Below are 14,326 nucleotides of genomic sequence, written 5' to 3' on the forward strand. Positions count from 1 at the left end.
CCCATCAAAAGAAATTAGGGTGGCTAAGAGATTCTAATTACATAAGGAGTTGCTTTTGTCTTTTTTTCTTTGCTGAGTATGAATTAAAATTGCTTGCAAATTATGCACCAACCCTCGCCAGCATTCCCTAACCATCGTTACTCCACAGCACATTTTATTACACTCTTCATCAATCATTTATTCTCCACAGATCAACACATCTGTATGCATGTACGAATTACAGTCTAATTAAGGAAATCTACAGTATCATGTTTGATGTTATCAACTCCTTATCATGTACACAGGGAGGGAACAAAAAGATTTCCATGAGTCAATAAATACGCGGGATGTCAGGTACTGAAAAGTGAATCGTGCCTCTGATTAATTGACTTTAATAATAATCATTTTATTTATATAGAGACCTCGCCAAGGCATTCGGGGAGCTATAAAGTGATCTGTAGTCCATGATTAAAGCACGGAATGAGCAATATATAACAAGCTTCCTTCCCAAAGCAAAACAAAGGGAAGAGATGGATAGGCAGGATATGGGGGTGCGGGAGAGGGAGTGGGCCATAGACTCGGTGTCTAGACGGTGATAAATGCTGCTTCGTTAAGAGGAGGGGAGTTTCCGGGATCGGCCAAGGCCTGTAATTTAATAATGTTGCGCTGAAATACTGATCTGTGGGGACTGGCTTCTCACCCTGCAGAGATGCACACACTTCCTTCTTCCAATGCCTGGTGGCAGAAACTCAGATAATAATGGCGTCTCTCCGGCAAGCTACCTCCCAGGTGTGAGTGGGATTTCTCATAATGATCCAAGCCGCAGACGTTCAGGGCATCGCTATAAAAAACACTTCTTGGTGTGGGACAGAAAAACAAAAAAAAAAGGAAAGAAAGGAAAACGTAGGCAATATTTTTTAGCTCTTGGTGAAGGCCAGGAAATAAACATATTTTTGAAAGTGCTCAAGAGGGTGCTTACCAATGTGGAGGTCCTAAGAGAGCAGCAGAGCCGTTCCCTCTCCAGCCACCCTACCCTGTCTGTCTACTTGTTCCAGGTCCTCTTCCACTCCAAGGCCCGCACCCTTCCAGTGGCTTCTTGGCAAGTCCTTTTCACTTCTGACTGTCTCGTTATGTGGTTTGCTGCCATGAGGAGTGTCTCCAGGTAAAATGCAGAGGAAGATACAAAGAAATGGGAAGGAGGAAGTCAGGCCAAGCCCGGCGAGGAGACATGCTCGCTGTGCAGTCTTGGGGACCTGTGTTTGAGTCCCAGAACCCATGAAAGAAAAGCAGGATATAATGGTCCCATCTGTCATCCCAGCCCTTCCACAGCAAGGTGGGGGATAAAGAGAGAAGAATCGTCCTGAGGAAGCTCACGTGCCTGTTCAGTGCAATGGACCTGGCAGAAGAGTAGGTAGAAGGGGAGAGCTGATTCTGGAAACGTCCTCCTCTGACCTTCTGACCTCCACAGACCCACAACAGCATGTTCAGGCTCTCTCTCTCTCTCTCTCTCTCTCTCTCTCTCTCTCTCACACACACACACACACACACACACACACACACAATCCCCTATAGGCAACTGTTCTTAAGGCCTTCTAAAATATTGCATTAATAATTGTGTGTGTGAGGGGGCTGGAGAGACGGCTCAGCGGTTAAGAGCATTGCTCTCCTAGAGGTCCTCAGTTCAATTCCCGGCAACCACATCGTGACTCTCAACCATCTATAATGGGAGCTGATGCCCTCTCCTGGCACTTAGGTGTACATATAGAGCACTCATGTACATGAATTAAATCTTTAACAAGAACAACAACAACAAAACAAATCGTGTTTGTGGCCGTGAGGGAAGCAGATGCACAGACCCATAGCCAAACATTAGGCAGAGCTCAGGGAACCCTTCAGAAGGGGAGGAAGAACTGTAGGAACAGAAGAGAAGTTAAGGACACCAGAACACAAGAACACAGCCCACAGAATCAACTAAGCATAGTGGCTCACAACCACGGGGCCGAAATGGGTCTGCCAGGCTCTCTGAGCGCATGCCCAGGTTCTTTAGCTCAGAGTTTTTGCTGGACTCCTAACGGTGTAAGAGCGAGTGTCTCTGACTCTTTTGCCTGCTTCTTGGGACCCTCTTCCTCCTCCTGGGTTGCCTCATCCAGCCTTGATATGAGGGTTTGTGTCTGGTCTAACTGCATCTTGTTATGCTATGCTCAATTGATATCACTGGGGGCCTGCTCTTTCCTGAAGGGGAATAGAGGAGCAGTAGATATCCAGGGGAAAAGGGAGGTGGGGATATAACTGGGAGAAGTCGATGGAGGGCAGCCTGGGGTCAGGATGTATGATGTGAGAGCTACATACATACACACATACCTACATCATACATACTAATACATACACACACACACACACACACACACACACGGTCATGTACCAAAGTATTGTCAATGGGTTTTGATACTGACATTAATAAAAATTCTGAAAAAAGACAGTACAGTGAAAAGTGTCAAATGGGGTATTTTTCCAGCAGTTCTCAATCTGTTGGTTGCAACCCCTTTGGGGATTGAATGACTCATGCAAAGGGGTCACCTAAGACCAGAAAGCACACTTACATTATGATTCCTAACAGTAGAAACCTTACAGTTATGAAATAGCAACGAAGATCATTTTATGGTTGAGGTCACAGCATTAGGAAGGCTGAGGACACACTGTCCTAGTTTTTTGTCTACCTGTTATCTCCTACGACAGATTATCTAGCCAACTTTTTTCAGATGGAATGAGACGAAGAATAGGACTTCACAAAAAGGCTGTGGCAGTCTGGCATTGGCCTTTATTCCATGGGGTTGCAAAGTCAGTGCTTATTAATTTAGTCGTAGAAATTACAACCAAAACATGGAGAAAGAGGCATTATAGGAAAGGTAAGAACAGCTAACAATGATCCTCACGTGTCAGATCGATGGTTCAAAGTGACACAGCTTCAGCGGTTAGGCCCACGTTGACGCAGCTAAACAGAAAGATGAAAGGCCTGCTAAAGGGTTTTCCTCCCGTTTGAGCAGGGGCACGGAATCCCTGCTGTTGTCAGGTTCACCTAACCTCCAGTTAAACATAATCTTTATCTTCAAGCTAGGTAGTTACAGTGACCTTACTTACGCGACAGATCCTATGCCCTGTGAAATAAAACCGACTTTAAAAAGAAAAAAAAAAGCCTTGCTTAGTTATATATCATTGCTGTCTAGCCTGGATGTGCAATCTGGGTTCTTGTTTGAGGAAAGCTGAAAAGATGTTCTGGCTGAGGAGGAAGGGGAGCCAGAGTTTACTGGGAATCCTTGGGCAATGCGTGATTGATGGGTGGGTGAGGAGTCAAGAGAGCTACTGCCCAGGGTTGAATAAAAGAGCTCCCATTCTTCAGGGAGCTAGAGAAAGATGGGGGAGACAGCGTGGAAGGCTGCCATCAGTTTAAAAGAAAAGGCACTCTCTGGGAAAGAAAGCAGACATTCGGGCAAAGAAGGCAACCGTATTACACCCACTGAGCATAAAATCTGACATTAGGGAGGACAAGGAGGAAGAAAACCAAGTTGAGAGAAAGGGGGTTTGTAAAGCGGGAACTCGGAAAGCACTTCAGTTTGTAGAACCGCTTCTACAATATTAGCCCTTTTGATCGCTGATTTTAACAACTGTTATCTTCAAGAAAATGTTTGTTGTTTTATTTCGCTCTGCTTTGCTTTAAAAAAGCCTGCAACATGCTACAGAGTCGCCGTCTTCGCGTGCTTCCTTTACCTGTAGCAGCTGGCAACGAAGGCCAGCATAGAGGAATGAAAATTCAAAAGCATACAAAGCTCGGAGGCCGCCCAAGCTCGAGTAGCAGCTAGGTGCAAGCTGCGTCATCAGGTGAGAACAGAATGCTTGACTTGCATTCGTTCTGCTTCTGTGAACAGTGCTTGCCTTCCAACAGCTTGGGGACCATCGGAGTTAGGAAGGCAATTGGGGACACTACTCGACATTTTTACAAATTAAAGATGAAGAAAGTATCAGATGGAGTGCCATTCAAATGGTGAAACTTATTTCATAAAATTTCTGTTGCTTCACATACATGTACACACATAAGTGTGTGCACTGAGTCCCAAGGCAAATATATATATATATATATATACTTATTTTTCAAATAGAATTATGGCACTTCGCCCTCCTCTTCCTGTCTCCAGACTCTCCCAGTTACCCTCCCTCAAACACCTGTGCTCTCCTTCAAGTTAATGGCCTCTTTTTCTTGGATTATATCTGTTACATCTATATAAGTACATATATACATATATGTAACATATACGTTGCATAACGTATATAATTAAAACAGATATAATAATCTGTTACACACAAACACACACACAGATACACACACACACACACACACACACACACACACACACACACACAAATATACACAAATCAGGTTTTGAACCAGGCCATTCTGCTTTGGGAAACCCACAAGGTGACTCATCTCTGGTATTTTCTCAAAAACTGTGCCTCAGACTGAAGGCGTCCCTGCGAGTGTTTATTTCACTTATCACGTTACTTTTCAGAAAGCCCAAATACCGTAAATCTTCCTGTATTAAACTTGTGGCGTTCGCACCCCACACACTGGCTTTAGAAAATGCTTCTTGGTGTTTTCTTTGGCTTTCTTACACTCTAATGTGCATGCGGCCGTATCAGAATGGCTGTCCTCTGAACATGTTCTCTGATGGTGGCACTTGTATGACACTTGGGATGGAGCAAAATGATTGGTGGCAGCCACTGCCATATCGGGGTCTCCTTCAGATAATCCACAAAGTAGGTATTATTCATAAAAGCTCACATTTATGGTGCATGGATTAAGAGTTATCTCCTTTAGTGTGGGGCATTTTTCATAGACAGAATTTTAATTGACCTACTCAGTCATGAGTCTGGTGGAAACGAATATCTCTGAAATACCAGAACGATTTTTTACTGGACAGTTGCACTACTAAGTCTGTGCAAATACACAGTTGGCAGACTTGATATAACCCATCTCCACGTCCATGGTAAAATCGCCTAGATCCCTCCGTATACCAGTCAACCAGGTCTCTGGCACTTTTTCAAGGTAACCTGAGAAGGAGTGAAAAGGAAAGTGTAAACGCCTTGCTTGACAGCCTTCTAGCTGAGACCCTCTGCAATCAGGCCTCTTGAGAACAAGGCTGGGGGCTTTCAGGGCGGACACCCACAGACTGAACTGTGGCTGTTGCCTTTTAAATTTTCACTGGCAGAAAATTCATCTTTTAGTCTGTCCCTCAATAACTTGGTTGCTAAGCTGTGCAGTGTCCTTTTTAAATAACGAGCAATCAGATTTCTTAAAAAACAAAAAAAAAAACCAAAAAAACCAGTCCCTTACAAATTGTTCTCTCAATTTGCTGGTTAAACAGCCCCAATTCTCGGTAAGAGTTTGTGGATACTTAACAGCACACATCTTTTCTCAGGAACACTTTGAAGTTCAGTTTTGCATCTGCTTAATGTCATTTTTCCTCAAAATGAATGACGTTATTTTTTTCCATCTTTATTAATTTGAGTATTTCTTATTTACATTTCGATTGTTATTCCCTTTCCCGGTTTCCGGGCCAACATCCCCCGTAACCCCTCTCCCTCCCCTTCTATATGGTTGTTCCCCTCCCCATCCTCCCCCCATTACCGCCCTCCCCCCAACAATCACGTTCACTGGGGGTTCAGTCTTGGTAGGACTAAGGACTTCCCCTTCCACTGGTGCTCTTACTAGGCTATTCATTGCTACCTATGAGGTTGGAGCCCAGGGTCAGTCCATGTATAGTCTTTGGGTAGTGACTCAGTCCCTGGAAGCTCTGATTGGTTGGCACTATTGTTCATATGGGGTCTCGAGCCCCTTCAAGCTCTTCCAGTCCTTTCTCTGATTCCTTCAACGGGGGTCCCATTCTCAGTTCAGTTTGCTGCTGGCATTCGCCTCTGTATTTGCTGTATTCTGGCTGTGTCTCTCAGGAGCGATCTACATCCGGCTCCTGTCGGTCTGCACTTCTTTGCTTCATCCATCTTATCTAGTTTGGTGGCTGTATATGTATGGGCCACATGTGGGGCAGGCTCTGAATGGGTATTCCTTCTGCCTCTGTTCTAAATTTTGCCTCCCTATTCCCTGCCAAGGGTATTCTTGTTCCCCTTTTAAAGAAGGAGTGAAGCATTCGCACTTTAGTCATCCTTCTTGAGTTAATGACGTTATTTTAAAACGATAGTGCAGGACCCAGATTCAATCCTTGTAAACCATGAAAACATAAAGGGCTCTCTTGAAATCCTGTATAAAAGAGCTCATATATATATATATATATATATATATATATATATATATATGTCTGTGTGTATGCATATGTGTATATATATGTGTATATATATATATATATTTGTGTGTGTCTGAAAAGTCCTTATCAGAATAGTTTTTAAAGATGTTGACATGCTGTTATTAAATTTTATGTGGAAATAAATTACAAAATAATCTTGCAAAAGGAGAGCAAACCTGAAGGTCACATACTTATGAATTTCAAAACTCACTACAAAGCTGCAGTAATCGAGACCAGCATAAAAACGGCTTGAATAGAGATGTATAAACCCATGGCACAGAGTTCGGCATCCAGGAATAAACCCACATTTCAGCAAGGGTGCCAAAAAAAAAAAAAAATCCAATGAGAGAAAGATAATCTTTTCAGAAACTCAGTACTGCGATTTCTGGATATTCATATGCAAAAGAAGGAAGATGAACAGTGCTTCACACATCACACACACACACACACACACACACACACACACACACACAACATCCAAAATTGATGGCGGACTTAAATGTGAGATAGAAAACTCTTGAAGCTAGGGATGGCAGAATATGCCTTTAATCTTAGCACTCTGGTGGCAAAGTCAGCCTGAACTCTGTGAGTTCAAAGCCAGCCTGGTCAACAAAGCTGTGAGCTCTCAGAGATCCGTCTGACTTTGCCTCCAGAATGCTAGGATTAGAGGTGCCCTCGAATTCGAACTTTTAATGGATGAGGGCAGCCAGTCCTTCGGTTTCTGCTTCATTTCAAACTTCTTCCCCTGGTTTCAAACAGACTGTGCCCCAAGCAGTGACGTCCAGTGGCTGATCAGACGTGCTGCTCTTGACAATCAGTGGTTGCCGACCACTTTTTATGACTCATGTCTCCCCAGTGCCCGTCCACTTTCTCTTTGCCTGTGGCCAGTAATAGCCCAAGAGAGTGGTGAGTCAGAAAAGGCATCAAAGGCAGGTCCTGGATAATGTTCTTGTGAAGGTTGTATTCTCTTTCTTCTTTCCATCCTGTATCAGGTACATTCCTCATTGCTGCCGCAGGAGCATGAGGTTGCTCACATCATGTTCCCATCCGGGACGCAGCAGGGTGAGTGCGGGCGCTTGCTCTATGAGCTTTCTCCTTTACTTCCTGTCGGCGACCACGCCCCATGGGATAGCACAGCCCACATCCAGACTGCAGCTTCCCACTTCAGGCAAACCTTTCTGGAAAGGCTCTCTGGGCACCCCTGGAGTTTGTTTCCTAGGTGATGGTTAAGTCCAGTCAGTTGACAATGGAAATTACCTAGAGTTTTAAAACATAGCTCAGAGGATAAGATCTTAAATCCATTAATAGTAAGTTCCAAGTACCTTGATTAAAAATGTCTATCTTTAAGTTTATTATATTTCAGCATCTAGGAAAGTGAAACTAAGGGGCAAAAGAGGCTGCTTGGGGATTAAGTATTTTCTGGCTAGCTTACCAAGGCACCCACCTAGCTAGGATCTAAAGCCAGATCCTTCGGAGTAGCCAGTGTACACCTGAGGCTGTAAGTCCATCTCCTCTCCTTGGTGACTACTTGAGTCTTCTCTGTAATAAAGTAGTAATGCTTTCTTTTTTTATTTCCTTGTATGTTGTACAAAGACCCCCCCCCCCAATGAATAGGCATCATTTCTCAGGTTTCTACCAATAATTAGCACCCTGTAGGACATCAAACCTAAGGTGCTAGAGAGCCTGGGGGAAGATTCCTCTCTCTTGGAGTGGTCCCTTGTTTGTTTGAGCTGCTGGGGACTGAAGCCAAGGTCTCCTGTGCCAGGCAAGTGAACCACTGTGGAACTTCATCCACAGTCGTTTTCCTTTGAGAGAATGTTGATGCGTCCTTCCACAAGGACGTCTGGAAGGAAGGACCAGGCAGACTTAACATTTCCACCTTTTAGCTGGGGATAAATTGTGTTAGCGCTGAGATTCAGCCAACTTGGGTTTTCTAATCACACAGAGAGAGCATGAATTTAGAGGGACCTTGCAAAGAGAACAAGGCATCTCAGGTATTTCTCTGATCCCAGCCGGTGGTAGCCAGCCCTACACGCACTTCAGATAACGTGATTGTATCCTGCCAAGTTCGACAGCTCTCGTGTGAACTCCGTGTAGGTCCTTCACTGACTGATAATAAACCCATCAAAATGCAATCATTTCTTCACCGAGAGCATGACAGACAGTTTAATTCCGTGGCTGTGAAAACTAAGATGTCATTGTCAATCATCCAGGATAGCTGGGGCCTGTACAAGATGAGTTGGGTTCAGGCAATAAATAGCAATATTTAAAGGCAGAAGACTAAAACCACAGGTTAAAATATGAGTGCAGGACTGGAGAGATGGCTCAGTGGTTCAGAGCACTGACTGCTCTTCCAGAGGTCCTGAGTTCAAATCCCAGTAACCACATGGTGGCTCACAACCATCTGTAATGGGATCTGATGCCCTCTTCTGGTGCGTCTGAAGACAGCTACAATGTACTTATATATGATAAATAAATAAATCTTAAAAAAAATATGAGTGCAGTGGGTAGTTCTCAAAAGTGTTTGTGGTATATTATCTTTTGAAGAAAACCTACCCCTCAGAATATTAATCACAGAAAGAGAAACTTCCCAGGTCAATTCCCTCGAAACACTGCTGCTTTGCACACGTTCTGTGTGTTCCTTCTCAAGGCAACCGTGGCTGACTGCAGACTGTGAGGGCACCAATGCCGGCACGGTGAACCTCCTCAAGGCTACAGCACTAACTCTGTGGTCTCAGACAAGACTCTGTGCATTCCTGTGTCACAGTTTCTTCATACATAAGGTAGGAATGAGAACAATACACACGCCACAGTATTACCACGAGAACTAAGTTATGTCACATAAAACACAAAACACAGACAGACACAGAGTGCAACTATAAACATTAGATCTTGGCTCCACCTCTCCACCACTTTTTAATTTATTATTGCTAGTAAACTTTTCAAGGTTAAGATGTTTTGGTTGGGAGACGTGGGGGGGAGAGAAAGGGGGAGGGAAGAGAGGAGAGGGGAGAGGGGAGAGGGGAGAGGGGAGAGGGGAGAGGGGAGAGGGGAGAGGGGAGAGGGGAGAGGGGAGAGGGGAGAGGGGAGAGGGGAGAGGGGAGAGGGGAGAGGGGAGAGGGGAGAGGGGAGAGGGGAGTGACGGTGCCTGCACAGACACGGTACCGAGAATCGGGTGAAAGCCTGAGGGATTAAAGAAACACACACACACACACACACACACACAGAGGTTATTCATGTCAAGCCAGGAGAGGAAGAGCGAGTGCCTCACAGAGTGCCCAGCTCAGCCATGGCGAGCCACTCTTGCAGTTAGGACTGCACCCCAATGGCTAGGAATGAACTTATGCTGTAACACACCGTTCTGGGCTATACATGTGTGTTTTTTGGGGGAGAAACTGGGCAGAGGAGCATTTGACCGGCCCGTATATTTAAACGGGGTGTAGCCACCTCTGTCTTAGGATCGACCTCTCGAACCCTAGCCTTATCCATCATAGGATCACCTTGTCGCCCTCAAGGCTCTGTGTCTTAGATTGGTCAAGGGTCAGAGGAAGTTCCCCGTCACTGAGGATGGCTACATTGGGTCATCTTTTTATTCCTCTTACTCAAGCCCAGAGGCGAAAGAGTAGGGGCCAGATGGCATTAATTTAGGAGATTGTGGAAGTTGAGCCTCTCCCGATATGTAGTGGGCACCTCATCTTGTTCGTTGTCTTTCTGGTTCTCCTCAGCTGCTCCGGTCTCCATCTTCCTCCAAGGGCACAGGAATGACTCCAGGGACCCGAACCAGGAGAGCTGAATCTTCATGCTCCCAGGATCATCAGGTCTCACCAGCCACTCAGGCAGCTGGCACACTCCTGTAGCATCCTGTAGAAAAAACACAAACATTCCCTCTTCCCCATATAAAATACCTGGACAGGATCATGCCAATACGTGAATCTTTCTATTTCACCGAGGCAGAAGTATGTCTAGTTGTAGGGTGCCATAAACACTCAGAGTGTTCCTTGGCATAAAAATTTTAAAATTGGAAATAAAAGGAGTATTATTAAATAATTGTATAGCATACAGGGATAGGGGAGAAGGGAGAGGGGAGGGGGAGAGACTGACTTCTGGAACCCAAGGAAAGGTCAAACAATATAACCCACAGTAAAGATCCAGATGCATTTGCTATTGCAAATCTTAGGAGACAGGACTCAGAATTCCCATTGGACATGACGGTTGGCCCTGCCCTTTCCTGTAGCCAGCCTAGTTTGTCTAGCTGGAGCCTGGGCCAGCGAAAAAGGATTGACTCTTTATTCCATTCCTAGGCTTGAACTCTTGGTAAAAGAATCATGGCTTGCAGAAATGCATAGGGATCAGTAAAGGGATGGTAGCGTTAAGGTGCAGCTGTGAGATGTCCACCACAATCACAGGGTCCTGTGTTTGAACTCTCAGCCACATAGCTGAGGGGGAAATTGTGGAACCTTTAGCAGGTGGGGCCTGGCTGGAGGAACTGTGGAGGGCAAGGGTCTGAGAACAGCTGTAACGAGCTTCTCACACCATGGGACTATGTGTTGCCATGCCAACCCTGCCATGCCAGACTGATCTCCTTCAGACTGAGAGCCAAATAAGTCTTTCCCTGCTTCTTTCCCTCCTCCTCTCCCTCCTCCTCCCCCTCCCCCTCCCCCCCCTCCTCCTCCTCCTCTTCTTTTGTATTTGGTCACAGAGATGAGAAAATTAACTAATACTACCAGAAAGTGGAGATTTATAGAAGTGTTGCTTTTCTACTTCACTATGAAGATTGAGAAGGAAAGAGGGTGACTAGATGATGTTCAAAAGCTGCTGGAGTGAAAAGTTGGTTTTAACATACCGTGAAAGAACTTGCGCGCTCTCTCTCTCTCTCTCTCTCTCTCTCTCTCTCTCTCTCTCTCCCTCTCCCTCTCCCTCTCCCTCTCCCTCTCCCTCTCCCTCTCCCTCTCCCTCTCCCTCTCTGTAAAATCAGAAAATTCACCTTATATATCATATGCTAGTGTATCCATGACATTGGGAAAACACTAAACTACTCATTCTTAATCACCTTTCCACTCCCTAAACAAACGTGTTGGCAGTTACACGCAGCACCTCCCTCTATAAGCCTGCATCAAACCGGTTTCCATCTCCACTCACTCACATATTCTGGATACTCCATATGGAGACAAATAATGTGCAGCCTTTTCTATCTGGATTCCTCAACTTAGCCTAACACTTTAAAGGACCATCTCTATTGTAGTAAGGATCAGGACGCGTTCGCGCACTCACGCGCGCGCGCGCGCACACACACACACACACACACACACACACACACACACACACGTGCACAATTTGATTTGGAGACAAAGTCTCTGTGTAGCTTAGGTTGACATTGAACTGATGACACTCGTACTCTGCACTTTCCTGAGTGTTGAGCAGTACAGACATATGGCATATAAGCCATTATGCCTGCCTTCTATTTTCACTTTATTCAAGTTATTTTTTGAAACACAGCATTTTAATTTGATATTACTCAATCAGTTAGCTTTTACTTTTCTGATTTGTTCTTTTTTATTTTATTTTTATTTTATTTTTCTTGGATATTTTATGTATTTATATTTCAAATGTTATCTCCTCTCCCCCCCTCTCCCATATCCCCTCCCCCTGCTTCTATGAAGATGCTCCCACTCCTACCCACCCACTCCAACCTCAACGCCCGGGCATTATCCTACATTGGGGAAACAAATCTTCACAGGACCAAGGGCTTTTCTTCCTATTGATGCTGGACAATGCCATCCTCTGCTACATATGTGGCTGGAGTCATGGGTCCCTCCATGTGTACTCATTGGTTGGTGATTTAGTCCTTGGAAGCTCTAGTGGGGTCTGGATGATTGATATTGTTGTTCTTCCTATGGTGTTGCAAACCCCTTCAGTCTTTTCTCTAACTCCTCCATTGAAGTCCCCTTGTTCAGTCCAATGGTTGGCTGCAACCATCCTCATCTGTATCAGTAGGGCTCTGGCAGAGTCTCTCAGGAGACACCTGTATCTGGCTCCTGTCAGCAAGCACTTCTTGGCATCAGCAATAGTGACTGGGTTGAATGGCTGCTTATGGGATGGATCCCACAGGTAGGGCAGTTTCTGGATGACCTTTTCTTCAGTCTCTGCTCCACTCTTTGTCCCTGTATTTCCTCCCATGAGTATTTATTCTCCCTTCTAAGAAAGAATGAAGCATCCACATTTTGGTCGGCCTTATTCTTGGACTTCATATGATCTGTGAATTTTTCTTACATATTCCAAGCTTTGGGTCTAATATCCACTTATCAGTGAGTGCACACCATGTGTGTTCTTTTGTGATTGGGTTACCTCACTCAGGATGATATTTTCTACTTCCATCCATTTGCCTATGAATTTCATGAAGTCATTGTTTTTGACAGCTGAGTAATATTCCATTGTGTAGATGTACCACATTTTCTGTATCCATTCCTCTGTTGAAGGACATCTGGGTTCTTTCCAGCATCTGGCTATTATAAATAAGACTGCTATGAACATAGTGGAGCATGTGTCCTCATTATTTGTTGGAATAACTTTTGAGTGCCTGCTCAGGAGAGGTATAGCTGGGTCCTCAGGTAGTACTATGTCCAAATTTCTGAGGATCTTCCAGATTGATTTCCAGAATGGTTGTCCCAGTTTGCAATCCCACCAACAATGGAGGAGTGTTCCTCTTTCTCCACATCCCCGCCAGCATCTACTGTCACATGAGTTTTTGTTCTTAGCCATTCTGACTGGTGTGAGGTGGAATCTCAAGGTTGTTTTGATTTGCATTTCCTTGATGACTAAGGATGTTGAACATTTCTTTAGGTGCTTCTCGGCCATTCAGTATTCCTCAGTTAAAAATTCTTTGTTTAGCTCTGTCCCCCCCCCCCCTTTTTTTTCTTTTTTCTTTTTTTCGGAGCTGGCAACCGAACCCAGGGCCTTGCACTTGCTAGACAAGCGCTCTACCACTGAGCTAAATTCCCAACCCCTGTACCACTTTTTAAAATAGGATTATTTGATTTTCTGGAGTCTAGCTTCTTGAGTTCTTTGAATATATTAGATATTAGCCCTCTATCAGTTGTAGCATTAGTAAAAACCTTTCTCCAATCTGTTGGATGCCATTTTGTCATATTGACAGTGTCCTTTGCCTTACAGAAGCTTTGCAGTTTTTGAGGTCCCATTTGTCCATTTTTTATCTTAGAGAATAAGCCACTGGTGTTCTGTTCAGGAAAATTTCTCCTGCACCTATGTGTTAGATGCTCTTCCCCACATTCTCTTCTATTAGTTTGAGTGTGTCTGGTTTTAAGTGGAGGTCTTTAGTCCACTTGGACTTGAGCTTTGAACATGGAGGTAAGAATGGGTCAATTTGCATACTTCTACATGTTGACCTCCAGTTGAACCAGCAACATTGTTGAAAATGCTGTCTTTTTTTTTCTACTGGATGGTTTTAGCTCCTTTGTTGAAGATCAAGTGACCATAGGCATGTGGGTTCATTTCTGGGTCTTCAATTCTATTCTATTGATTTACCTGCCTGTCTCTGTACCAATACCATGCAGGATTTTTTGTTTGTTTGTTTTTTATCATGATTGCTATGTAATGAAATGTTGAGGTCAGGGATGGTGATTCCCCCAGTAGTTCTTTTATTGTTGAGAATAATATCCTGGGTCTTTTGCTTTTTCAAATGAATTTGCAAATTGCTCTTTCTAATTCTATGAAGAATTGAGTTGGAATTTTGGTGGGTGTTGCATTGAATCTGTAGATTGCTGAAAGCAAGGTGGTAATTCTTACTGTATTAATCCTGCCAATCCATGAGCATGGGAGATCTTTCCATAATCTGAGATCTTCTTCAATTTCTTTCTTCAGAGACTTGAAGTTCTTGTCATACAGATCTTGCTTGGTTAGAGTCATACTGAAGTATTTTATGTTATTTGTGGCTATTGGGAAGGGTGTCATTTACCTAATATCTTTCTCAGCCTATTTAT

General features: G+C 44.3%; 1 long non-coding RNA gene across 1 annotated transcript in view; it reads left to right on the forward strand.

Annotated features, from left to right (window-relative positions):
* Window positions 1–7,218: 7,218 nt before the first annotated feature.
* Window positions 7,219–14,326, forward strand: part of LOC120102148 (uncharacterized) — a 29,481-nt gene continuing 22,373 nt past the window's right edge. Inside the window, exons 1-3 of the long non-coding RNA XR_005503325.2 lie at window positions 7,219–7,391; window positions 8,980–9,112; window positions 10,055–10,147. This is a non-coding gene — a long non-coding RNA (uncharacterized LOC120102148). The remainder of the gene's footprint in view (window positions 7,392–8,979; window positions 9,113–10,054; window positions 10,148–14,326) is intronic.

The sequence above is a fragment of the Rattus norvegicus genome, chromosome 4, assembly GCF_036323735.1.
Source record: "Rattus norvegicus strain BN/NHsdMcwi chromosome 4, GRCr8, whole genome shotgun sequence".
NCBI lineage: Eukaryota > Metazoa > Chordata > Mammalia > Rodentia > Muridae > Rattus > Rattus norvegicus.